This window comes from Taudactylus pleione, unplaced genomic scaffold (genome assembly GCF_031769625.1).
Source record: "Taudactylus pleione unplaced genomic scaffold, aTauple2 ptg001270l, whole genome shotgun sequence".
In the NCBI taxonomy this organism is placed as follows: domain Eukaryota; kingdom Metazoa; phylum Chordata; class Amphibia; order Anura; family Myobatrachidae; genus Taudactylus; species Taudactylus pleione.
The window spans coordinates 290,001-300,000 of record NW_028285670.1 but is presented as its reverse complement, the minus strand read 5'-3'; the positions used below and the strand labels follow the sequence as shown (position 1 = coordinate 300,000).

Genomic DNA, 10,000 nt, shown 5'->3' with positions numbered 1-10,000 from the left:
TATGCAGTGTTGGGCCTGGTTAGTACTTGGACGGGAGACCACCTGGGAATACCAGGTGCTGTAGGTAATTTTATATAGCCATAACATTATTTTCTATTACATTTTACATTACATTTTTTCAACTTATCAATGAATTTACTTGAGTTAAGAAGTAAAAGAGGTCTAAAGTTAATATTTTTGAGCACCTACAGTCAAACCACACTGGACATGCCCAATCTCGTCTGATCTTGGAAGCTATGCAGTGTTGGGCCTGGTTAGTACTTGGATGGGAGACCACCTGGGAATACCAGGTGCTTTAGGTAATTTTATACTGCCATAACATTCTTTTCTATTACATTTTACATTTAATTTTTTCAACTTATAAATGAATTTACTTGAGTTAAGAAGTAATAGAGGTCTAAATTTAATGCTTTTGAGCACCTACAGCCAAACCACACTGGACATGCCCAATCTCGTCTGATCTTGTAAGCTTTGCTGTGTTGGGCCTGGTTTGTACTTGGATGGGAGACCACCTGAGAATACCAGTTGCTGTAGGAAATTTTATACAGCCAAAACATTCTTTTCTATTACATTTTACATTTAATTTTTTCAACTTATCAATGAATTTACTTGAGTTAAGAAGTAAAAGAGGTCTAAAGTTAATGTTTTTGAGCACCTACTGCCAAACCACACTGGACATGCCCAATCTTGATTGATCTTGGAAGCTATGCAGTGTTGGGCCTGATTAGTACTTGGATGGGAGACCTCCTGGGAATACCAGGTGCTGTAGGTAATTTTATACTGCCATAACATTCTTTTCTATTACATTTTACATTTAATTTTTTCAACTTATCAAGGAATTTACTTGAGTTAAGAAGTAATAGAGGTCTAAAGTTAATGGTTTTGGGCAACTACAGCCAAACCACACTGGACATGCCCAATCTCGTCTGATCTTGGAAGCTATGCAGTGTTGGGCCTGGTTAGTACTTGGATGGGAGACGACCTGGGAATACCAGGAGCTGTAGGTAATTTTATACTGCCAAAACTTTCTTTTCTATTACATTTTACATTGCATTTTTCAACTTATCATTGAATTTACTTGAGTTAAGAAGTAAAAGAGGTCTAAAGTTAATGTTTTTGAGCACCTACAGCCAAACCACACTGGACATGCCCAATCTCGTCTGATCTTGGAAACTATGCAGTGTTGGGCCTGGTTAGTACTTGGATGGGAGACCACCTAGGAATCCCAGGTGCTGTAGGTAACTTTATACTGCCATAACAGTCTATTCTATTACATATTACATTTAATTTTTTCAACTTATCAATGAATTTACTTGAGTTAATAAGTAATAGAGGTCAAAAGTTAATGCTTTTGAGCACCTACAGCCGAACCACACTGGAAATGCCCAATCTCGTTTGATCTTGGAAGCTATGCAGTGTTGGGCCAGTTTAGTACTTGGACGGTAATTTTATACTGCCATAACATTCTTTTCTATTACATTTTACATTTAGTTTTTTAAACTTATCAATGAATTTACTTGAGTTAAGAAGTAATAGAGGTCTAAAGTTAATGGTTTTGGGCACCTACAGCCAAACCACACTGGACATGCCCAATATCATCTGATCTTGGAAGCTATGCAGTGTTGAGCCTGGTTAGTACTTGGATGGGAGACCACCTGGGAATGCTAGGTGCTGTAGGTAATTTTATACTGCCATAACATTCTTTTCTATTACATTTTACATTTCATTTTTCAACTAATCATTGAATTTACTTGAGTTAAGAAGTAAAAGAGGTCTAAAGTTAATGTTTTTGAGCACCTACAGCCAAACCACCCTGGACATGCCCAATCTCGACTGAACTTGGAAGCTATGCAGTGTTGGGCCTGGTTAGTACTTGGATGGGAGACCACCTGGGAATACCAGGTGCTGTAGGTAATTTTATACTGCCATAACATTCTTTTCTATTACATTTTACATTTAATTTTTTCAACTTATTAATGAATTTACTTGAGTTAAGAAGTAATAGAGGTCTAAAGTTAATGTTTTTGAGCACCTACAGCCAAACCACACAGGACATGCCCAATCTCATCTGAACTTGGAAGCTATGCAGTGTTGGGCCTGGTTAGTATTTGGATGGGAGACCACCTGGGAATACAAGGTGCTGTAGGTAATTTTATACTGCCATAACATTCTTTTCTATTACATTTTACATTAAATTTTTTCAACTTATTAATGAATTTACTTGAGTTAAGAAGTAATAGAGGTCTAAAGTTAATGCTTTTGAGCACCTACAGCCAAACCACACTGGACATGCCCAATCTCGTCTGATCTTGGAAGCTATGCAGTGTTGGGCCTGGTTAGTACTTGGATGGGAGACCACCTGGGAATACAAGGTGCTGTAGGTAATTATATATAGTCATAACATTCTTTTCTATTACATTTTACATTACATTTTTTCAACTTATCAATGAATTTACTTGAGTTAAGAAGTAAAAGAGGTCTAAAGTTAATGTTTTTGAGCACCTACAGTCAAACCACAAAGGACATGCCCAATCTCGTCTGATCTTGGAAGCTATGCAGTGTTGGGCCTGGTTAGTACTTGGATGGGAGACCACCTGGGAATACCAGGTGCTGTAGGTAATTTTATACTGCCATAACATTCGTTTCTATTACATTTTACATTTAATTTTTTCAACTTATCAATGAATTTACTTGAGTTAAGAAGTAATAGAGGTCTAAATTTAATGCTTTTGAGCACCTACAGACAAACAACACTGGACATGCCCAATCTCGTCTGATCTTGTAAGCTTTGCTGTGTTGGGCCTGGTTTGTACTTGGATGGGAGACCACCTGAGAATACCAGTTGCTGTAGGAAATTTTATACAGCCAAAACATTCTTTTCTATTACATTTTACATTTAATTTTTTCAACTTATCAATGAATTTACTTGAGTTAAGAAGTAAAAGAGGTCTAAAGTTAATGTTTTTGAGCACCTACTGCCAACCCACACTGGACATGCCCAATCTTGTTTGATCTTGGAAGCTATGCAGTGTTGGGCCTGATTAGTACTTGGATGGGAGACCTCCTGGGAATACCAGGTGCTGTAGGTAATTTTATACTGCCATAACATTCTTTTCTATTACATTTTACATTTAATTTTTTCAACTTATCAATGAATTTACTTGAGTTAAGAAGTAATAGAGGTCTAAAGTTAATGGTTTTGGGCAACTAAAGCCAAACCACACTGGACATGCCCAATCTCGTCTGATCTTGGAAGCTATGCAGTGTTGGGCCTGGTTAGTACTTGGATGGGAGACCACCTGGGAATACCAGGAGCTGTAGGTAATTTTATCCTGCCAAAACATTCTTTTCTATTACATTTTACATTTCATTTTTCAACTTATCATTGAATTTACTTGAGTTAAGAAGTAAAAGAGGTCTAAAGTTAATGTTTTTGAGCACCTACAGCCAAACCACACTGGACATGCCCAATCTCGTCTGATCTTGGAAGCTATGCAGTGTTGGGCCTGGTTAGTACTTGGATGGGAGACCACCTAGGAATCCCAGGTGCTGTAGGTAATTTTATACTGCCATAACAGTCTATTCTATTACATTTTACATTTAATTTTTTCAACTTATCAATGAATTTACTTGAGTTAAGAAGTAATAGAGGTCTAAATTTAATGCTTTTGAGCACCTTCAGCCAAACCACACTGGACATGCCCAATCTCGTCTGATCTTGTAAGCTTTGCTGTGTTGGGCCTGGTTTGTACTTGGATGGGAGACCACCTGAGAATACCAGTTGCTGTAGGAAATTTTATACAGCCAAAACATTCTTTTCTATTACATTTTACATTTAATTTTTTCAACTTATCAATGAATTTACTTGAGTTAAGAAGTAAAAGAGGTCTAAAGTTAATGTTTTTGAGCACCTACTGCCAAACCACACTGGACATGCCCAATCTTGTTTGATCTTGGAAGCTCTGCAGTGTTGGGCCTGGTTAGAACTTGGATGGGAGACCACCTGGGAATACCAGGTGCTGTAGGTAATTTTATACTGCCATAACATTCTTTTCTATTACATTTTACATTTAATTTTTTCAACTTATCAATGAATTTACTTGAGTTAAGAAGTAATAGAGGTCTTAAGTTAATGGTTTTGGGCACCTACAGCCAAACCACACTGGACATGCCCAATCTCATCTGATTTTGGAAGCTATGCAGTGTTGGCCCTGGTTAGTACTTGGATGGGAGACCACCTGGGAATTCCAGGAGCTGTAGGTAATTTTATACTGCCAAAACTTTCTTTTCTATTACATTTTACATTTCATTTTTCAACTTATCATTGAATTTACTTGAGTTAAGAAGTAAAAGAGGTCTAAAGTTAATGTTTTCGAGCATCTACAGCCAAACCACACTGGACATGCCCAATCTCGTCTGATCTTGGAAGCTATGCAGTGTTGGGCCTGGTTAGTACTTGGATGGGAGACCACCTAGGAATCCAAGGTGCTGTAGGTAAATTTATACTGCCATAACATTCTTTTCTATTACATTGTACATTTAATTTTTTCAACTTATTAATGAATTTACTTGAGTTAAGAAGTAATAGAGGTCTAAAGTTAATGCTTTTGAGCACCTACAGCCAAACCACACAGGACATGCCCAATCTCGTCTGAACTTGGAAGCTATGCAGTGTTGGGCCTGGTTAGTACTTGGATGGGAGACCACCTGGGAATACCAGCTGCTGTAGTTAATTTTATACTGCCATAACATTCTTTTCTATTACATTTTACATTTAATTTTTTCAACTTATCAATGAATTTACTTGAGTTAAGAAGTAATAGAGGTCTAAAATTAATGTTTTTGAGCACGTACAGCCAAACCACACTGGACATGCCCAATATCATCTGATCTTGGAAGCTATGCAGTGTTGGGCCTGGTTAGTATTTGAATGGGAGACCACCTAGGAATCCCAGGTGCTGTAGGTAATTTTATACTGCCATAACAGTCTATTCTTCTACATTTTACATTTAATTTTTTCAACTTATCAATGAATTTACTTGAGTTAAGAAGTAATAGAGGTCTAAAGTTAATGCTTTTGAGCACCTACAGCCAAACCACACTGGACATGCCCAATCTCGTCTGATCTTGGAAGCTATGCAGTGTTGGGCCTGGTTAGTACTTGGATGGGAGACCACCTGGGAATACCAGGTGCTGTAGGTAATTTTATACTGCCATAACATTCGTTTCTATTACATTTTACATTTAATTTTTTCAACTTATCAATGAATTTACTTGAGTTAAGAAGTAATAGAGGTCTAAATTTAATGCTTTTGAGCACCTACAGACAAACAACACTGGACATGCCCAATCTCGTCTGATCTTGTAAGCTTTGCTGTGTTGGGCCTGGTTTGTACTTGGATGGGAGACCACCTGAGAATACCAGTTGCTGTAGGAAATTTTATACAGCCAAAACATTCTTTTCTATTACATTTTACATTTAATTTTTTCAACTTATCAATGAATTTACTTGAGTTAAGAAGTAAAAGAGGTCTAAAGTTAATGTTTTTGAGCACCTACTGCCAACCCACACTGGACATGCCCAATCTTGTTTGATCTTGGAAGCTATGCAGTGTTGGGCCTGATTAGTACTTGGATGGGAGACCTCCTGGGAATACCAGGTGCTGTAGGTAATTTTATACTGCCATAACATTCTTTTCTATTACATTTTACATTTAATTTTTTCAACTTATCAATGAATTTACTTGAGTTAAGAAGTAATAGAGGTCTAAAGTTAATGGTTTTGGGCAACTAAAGCCAAACCACACTGGACATGCCCAATCTCGTCTGATCTTGGAAGCTATGCAGTGTTGGGCCTGGTTAGTACTTGGATGGGAGACCACCTGGGAATACCAGGAGCTGTAGGTAATTTTATCCTGCCAAAACATTCTTTTCTATTACATTTTACATTTCATTTTTCAACTTATCATTGAATTTACTTGAGTTAAGAAGTAAAAGAGGTCTAAAGTTAATGTTTTTGAGCACCTACAGCCAAACCACACTGGACATGCCCAATCTCGTCTGATCTTGGAAGCTATGCAGTGTTGGGCCTGGTTAGTACTTGGATGGGAGACCACCTAGGAATCCCAGGTGCTGTAGGTAATTTTATACTGCCATAACAGTCTATTCTATTACATTTTACATTTAATTTTTTCAACTTATCAATGAATTTACTTGAGTTAAGAAGTAATAGAGGTCTAAATTTAATGCTTTTGAGCACCTTCAGCCAAACCACACTGGACATGCCCAATCTCGTCTGATCTTGTAAGCTTTGCTGTGTTGGGCCTGGTTTGTACTTGGATGGGAGACCACCTGAGAATACCAGTTGCTGTAGGAAATTTTATACAGCCAAAACATTCTTTTCTATTACATTTTACATTTAATTTTTTCAACTTATCAATGAATTTACTTGAGTTAAGAAGTAAAAGAGGTCTAAAGTTAATGTTTTTGAGCACCTACTGCCAAACCACACTGGACATGCCCAATCTTGTTTGATCTTGGAAGCTCTGCAGTGTTGGGCCTGGTTAGAACTTGGATGGGAGACCACCTGGGAATACCAGGTGCTGTAGGTAATTTTATACTGCCATAACATTCTTTTCTATTACATTTTACATTTAATTTTTTCAACTTATCAATGAATTTACTTGAGTTAAGAAGTAATAGAGGTCTTAAGTTAATGGTTTTGGGCACCTACAGCCAAACCACACTGGACATGCCCAATCTCATCTGATTTTGGAAGCTATGCAGTGTTGGGCCTGGTTAGTACTTGGATGGGAGACCACCTGGGAATTCCAGGAGCTGTAGGTAATTTTATACTGCCAAAACTTTCTTTTCTATTACATTTTACATTTCATTTTTCAACTTATCATTGAATTTACTTGAGTTAAGAAGTAAAAGAGGTCTAAAGTTAATGTTTTCGAGCATCTACAGCCAAACCACACTGGACATGCCCAATCTCGTCTGATCTTGGAAGCTATGCAGTGTTGGGCCTGGTTAGTACTTGGATGGGAGACCACCTAGGAATCCAAGGTGCTGTAGGTAAATTTATACTGCCATAACATTCTTTTCTATTACATTGTACATTTAATTTTTTCAACTTATTAATGAATTTACTTGAGTTAAGAAGTAATAGAGGTCTAAAGTTAATGCTTTTGAGCACCTACAGCCAAACCACACAGGACATGCCCAATCTCGTCTGAACTTGGAAGCTATGCAGTGTTGGGCCTGGTTAGTACTTGGATGGGAGACCACCTGGGAATACCAGCTGCTGTAGTTAATTTTATACTGCCATAACATTCTTTTCTATTACATTTTACATTTAATTTTTTCAACTTATCAATGAATTTACTTGAGTTAAGAAGTAATAGAGGTCTAAAATTAATGTTTTTGAGCACGTACAGCCAAACCACACTGGACATGCCCAATATCATCTGATCTTGGAAGCTATGCAGTGTTGGGCCTGGTTAGTATTTGAATGGGAGACCACCTAGGAATCCCAGGTGCTGTAGGTAATTTTATACTGCCATAACAGTCTATTCTTCTACATTTTACATTTAATTTTTTCAACTTATCAATGAATTTACTTGAGTTAAGAAGTAATAGAGGTCTAAAGTTAATGCTTTTGAGCACCTACAGCCAAACCACACTGGACATGCCCAATCTCGTCTGATCTTGGAAGCTATGCAGTGTTGAGCCTGGTTAGTACTTGGACGGGAGTTCAGCTGGGAATACCAGGTGCTGTAGGTAATTTTATATAGCCATAACATTATTTTCTATTACATTTTACATTACATTTTTTCAACTTATCAATGAATTTACTTGAGTTAAGAAGTAAAAGAGGTCTAAAGTTAATGTTTTTGAGCACCTACAGTCAAACCACACTGGACATGCCCAATCTCGTCTGATCTTGGAAGCTATGCAGTGTTGGGCCTGGTTAGTACTTGGATGGGAGACCACCTGGGAATACCAGGTGCTGTAGGTAATTTTATACTGCCATAACATTCTTTTCTATTACATTTTACATTTAATTTTTTCAACTTATCAATGAATTTACTTGAGTTAAGAAGTAATAGAGGTCTAAATTTAATGCTTTTGTGAAACTACAGCCAAACCACACTGGACATGCCCAATCTCGTCAGATCTTGTAAGCTTTGCTGTGTTGGGCCTGGTTTGTACTTGGATGGGAGACCACCTGAGAATACCAGTTGCTGTAGGAAATTTTATACAGTCAAAACATTCTTTTCTATTACATTTTACATTTAATTTTTTCAACTTATCAATGAATTTACTTGAGATAAGAAGTAAAAGAGGTCTAAAGTTAATGTTTTTGAGCACCTACTGCCAACCCACACTGGACATGCCCAATCTTGTTTGATCTTGGAAGCTATGCAGTGTTGGGCCTGATTAGTACTTGGATGGGAGACCTCCTGGGAATACCAGGTGCTGTAGGTAATTTTATACTGCCATAACATTCTTTTCTATTACATTTTACATTTAATTTTTTCAACTTATCAATGAATTTACTTGAGTTAAGAAGTAATAGATGTCTAAAGTTAATGGTTTTGGGCAACTACAGCCAAACCACACTGGACATGCCCAATCTCGTCTGATCTTGAAAGCTATGCAGTGTTGGGCCTGGTTAATACTTGAATGGGAGACCACCTGGGAATACCAGGAGCTGTAGGTAATTTTATACTGCCAAAACATTCTTTTCTATTACATTTTACATTTCATTTTTCAACTTATCATTGAATTTACATGAGTTAAGAAGTAAAAGAGGTCTAAAGTTAATGTTTTTGATCACCTACAGCCAAACCACACTGGACATGCCCAATCTCGTCTGATCTTGGAAGCTATGCAGTGTTGGGCCTGGTTAGTACTTGGATGGGAGACCACCTAGGAATCCCAGGTGCTGTAGGTAATTTTATACTGCCATAACAGTCTATTCTATTACTTTTTACATTTAATTTTTTCAACTTATCAATGAATTTACTTGAGATAAGAAGTAATAGAGGTCTAAATTTAATGCATTTGAGCACCTACAGCCAAACCACACTGGATATGCCCAATCTCGTCTGATCTTGTAAGCTTTGCTGTGTTGGGCCTGGTTTGTACTTGGATGGGAGACCACCTGAGAATACCAGTTGCTGTAGGAAATTTTATACAGCCAAAACATTCTTTTCTATTACATTTTACATTTAATTTTTTCAACTTATCAATGAATTTACTTGAGTTAAGAAGTAAAAGAGGTGTAAAGTTAATGTTTTTGAGCACCTACTGCCAAACCACACTGGACATGCCCAATCTTGTTTGATCTTGGAAGCTATGCAGTGTTGGGCCTGGTTAGAACTTGGATGGGAGACCACCTGGGAATACCAGGTGCTGTAGGTAATTTTATACTGCCATAACATTCTTTTCTATTACATTTTACATTTAATTTTTTCAACTTATCAATGAATTTACTTGAGTTAAGAAGTAATAGAGGTCTTAAGTTAATGGTTTTGGGCACCTACAGCCAAACCACACTGGACATGCCCAATCTCGTCTAATTTTGGAAGCTATGCAGTGTTGGGCCTGGTTAGTACTTGGATGGGAGACCACCTGGGAATACCAGGAGCTGTAGGTAATTTTATACTGCCAAAACTTTCTTTTCTATTACATTTTACATTTCATTTTTCAACTTATCATTGAATTTACTTGAGTTAAGAAGTAAAAGAGGTCTAAAGTTAATGTTTTTGAGCATCTACAGCCAAACCACACTGGACATGCCCAATCTCGTCTGAACTTGGAAGCTATGCAGTGTTGGGCCTGGTTAGTACTTGGATGGGAGACCACCTGGGAATACCAGGTGCTGTAGGTAATTTTATAATGCCATAACATTCTTTTCTATTACATTTTACATTTAATTTTTTCAACTTATCAATGAATTTACTTGAGTTAAGAAGTAATAGAGGTCTAAAAT

The 10,000-nt window shown here is 37.3% G+C and overlaps 3 non-coding genes and 34 pseudogenes across 3 annotated transcripts; all 37 read left to right on the top strand.

Annotated features, from left to right (window-relative positions):
* Positions 1-67, top strand: part of LOC148444628 (5S ribosomal RNA) — a 119-nt pseudogene extending 52 nt beyond the window's left edge.
* Positions 68-183: 116 nt separating this feature from the next.
* On the top strand, positions 184-302 carry LOC148444627 (5S ribosomal RNA; annotated as a pseudogene).
* Positions 303-418: 116 nt separating this feature from the next.
* On the top strand, positions 419-537 carry LOC148444626 (5S ribosomal RNA; annotated as a pseudogene).
* A 116-nt stretch (positions 538-653) lies between these two features.
* Positions 654-772, top strand: LOC148444625 (5S ribosomal RNA; annotated as a pseudogene).
* Positions 773-888: 116 nt separating this feature from the next.
* On the top strand, positions 889-1,007 carry LOC148444624 (5S ribosomal RNA; annotated as a pseudogene).
* A 115-nt stretch (positions 1,008-1,122) lies between these two features.
* On the top strand, positions 1,123-1,241 carry LOC148444623 (5S ribosomal RNA; annotated as a pseudogene).
* Positions 1,242-1,561: 320 nt separating this feature from the next.
* On the top strand, positions 1,562-1,680 carry LOC148444622 (5S ribosomal RNA; annotated as a pseudogene).
* A 115-nt stretch (positions 1,681-1,795) lies between these two features.
* LOC148444621 (5S ribosomal RNA) lies at positions 1,796-1,914 on the top strand (annotated as a pseudogene).
* Positions 1,915-2,030: 116 nt separating this feature from the next.
* LOC148444620 (5S ribosomal RNA) lies at positions 2,031-2,149 on the top strand (annotated as a pseudogene).
* Positions 2,150-2,265: 116 nt separating this feature from the next.
* On the top strand, positions 2,266-2,384 carry LOC148444619 (5S ribosomal RNA; annotated as a pseudogene).
* Positions 2,385-2,500: 116 nt separating this feature from the next.
* LOC148444618 (5S ribosomal RNA) lies at positions 2,501-2,619 on the top strand (annotated as a pseudogene).
* Positions 2,620-2,970: 351 nt separating this feature from the next.
* LOC148444617 (5S ribosomal RNA) lies at positions 2,971-3,089 on the top strand (annotated as a pseudogene).
* Positions 3,090-3,205: 116 nt separating this feature from the next.
* LOC148444616 (5S ribosomal RNA) lies at positions 3,206-3,324 on the top strand (annotated as a pseudogene).
* Positions 3,325-3,439: 115 nt separating this feature from the next.
* LOC148444615 (5S ribosomal RNA) lies at positions 3,440-3,558 on the top strand (annotated as a pseudogene).
* A 351-nt stretch (positions 3,559-3,909) lies between these two features.
* On the top strand, positions 3,910-4,028 carry LOC148444614 (5S ribosomal RNA; annotated as a pseudogene).
* A 116-nt stretch (positions 4,029-4,144) lies between these two features.
* LOC148444613 (5S ribosomal RNA) lies at positions 4,145-4,263 on the top strand (annotated as a pseudogene).
* A 115-nt stretch (positions 4,264-4,378) lies between these two features.
* On the top strand, positions 4,379-4,497 carry LOC148444612 (5S ribosomal RNA; annotated as a pseudogene).
* A 116-nt stretch (positions 4,498-4,613) lies between these two features.
* LOC148444611 (5S ribosomal RNA) lies at positions 4,614-4,732 on the top strand (annotated as a pseudogene).
* Positions 4,733-4,848: 116 nt separating this feature from the next.
* LOC148444610 (5S ribosomal RNA) lies at positions 4,849-4,967 on the top strand (annotated as a pseudogene).
* Positions 4,968-5,083: 116 nt separating this feature from the next.
* On the top strand, positions 5,084-5,202 carry LOC148444609 (5S ribosomal RNA). Its single transcript, XR_015875307.1, has one exon. It is a non-coding gene; the product is annotated as a 5S ribosomal RNA (ribosomal RNA).
* Positions 5,203-5,553: 351 nt separating this feature from the next.
* Positions 5,554-5,672, top strand: LOC148444608 (5S ribosomal RNA; annotated as a pseudogene).
* Positions 5,673-5,788: 116 nt separating this feature from the next.
* On the top strand, positions 5,789-5,907 carry LOC148444607 (5S ribosomal RNA; annotated as a pseudogene).
* A 115-nt stretch (positions 5,908-6,022) lies between these two features.
* LOC148444606 (5S ribosomal RNA) lies at positions 6,023-6,141 on the top strand (annotated as a pseudogene).
* A 351-nt stretch (positions 6,142-6,492) lies between these two features.
* On the top strand, positions 6,493-6,611 carry LOC148444605 (5S ribosomal RNA; annotated as a pseudogene).
* Positions 6,612-6,727: 116 nt separating this feature from the next.
* Positions 6,728-6,846, top strand: LOC148444604 (5S ribosomal RNA; annotated as a pseudogene).
* Positions 6,847-6,961: 115 nt separating this feature from the next.
* LOC148444603 (5S ribosomal RNA) lies at positions 6,962-7,080 on the top strand (annotated as a pseudogene).
* A 116-nt stretch (positions 7,081-7,196) lies between these two features.
* LOC148444602 (5S ribosomal RNA) lies at positions 7,197-7,315 on the top strand (annotated as a pseudogene).
* Positions 7,316-7,431: 116 nt separating this feature from the next.
* Positions 7,432-7,550, top strand: LOC148444601 (5S ribosomal RNA; annotated as a pseudogene).
* A 116-nt stretch (positions 7,551-7,666) lies between these two features.
* Positions 7,667-7,785, top strand: LOC148444600 (5S ribosomal RNA; annotated as a pseudogene).
* Positions 7,786-7,901: 116 nt separating this feature from the next.
* LOC148444599 (5S ribosomal RNA) lies at positions 7,902-8,020 on the top strand. The gene has a single exon (XR_015875519.1). It is a non-coding gene; the product is annotated as a 5S ribosomal RNA (ribosomal RNA).
* A 351-nt stretch (positions 8,021-8,371) lies between these two features.
* LOC148444598 (5S ribosomal RNA) lies at positions 8,372-8,490 on the top strand (annotated as a pseudogene).
* Positions 8,491-8,606: 116 nt separating this feature from the next.
* On the top strand, positions 8,607-8,725 carry LOC148444597 (5S ribosomal RNA; annotated as a pseudogene).
* Positions 8,726-8,840: 115 nt separating this feature from the next.
* LOC148444596 (5S ribosomal RNA) lies at positions 8,841-8,959 on the top strand (annotated as a pseudogene).
* A 116-nt stretch (positions 8,960-9,075) lies between these two features.
* LOC148444595 (5S ribosomal RNA) lies at positions 9,076-9,194 on the top strand (annotated as a pseudogene).
* Positions 9,195-9,310: 116 nt separating this feature from the next.
* LOC148444594 (5S ribosomal RNA) lies at positions 9,311-9,429 on the top strand (annotated as a pseudogene).
* A 116-nt stretch (positions 9,430-9,545) lies between these two features.
* On the top strand, positions 9,546-9,664 carry LOC148444593 (5S ribosomal RNA; annotated as a pseudogene).
* A 115-nt stretch (positions 9,665-9,779) lies between these two features.
* Positions 9,780-9,898, top strand: LOC148444592 (5S ribosomal RNA). Its single transcript, XR_015875454.1, has one exon. It is a non-coding gene; the product is annotated as a 5S ribosomal RNA (ribosomal RNA).
* Positions 9,899-10,000: the final 102 nt, after the last annotated feature.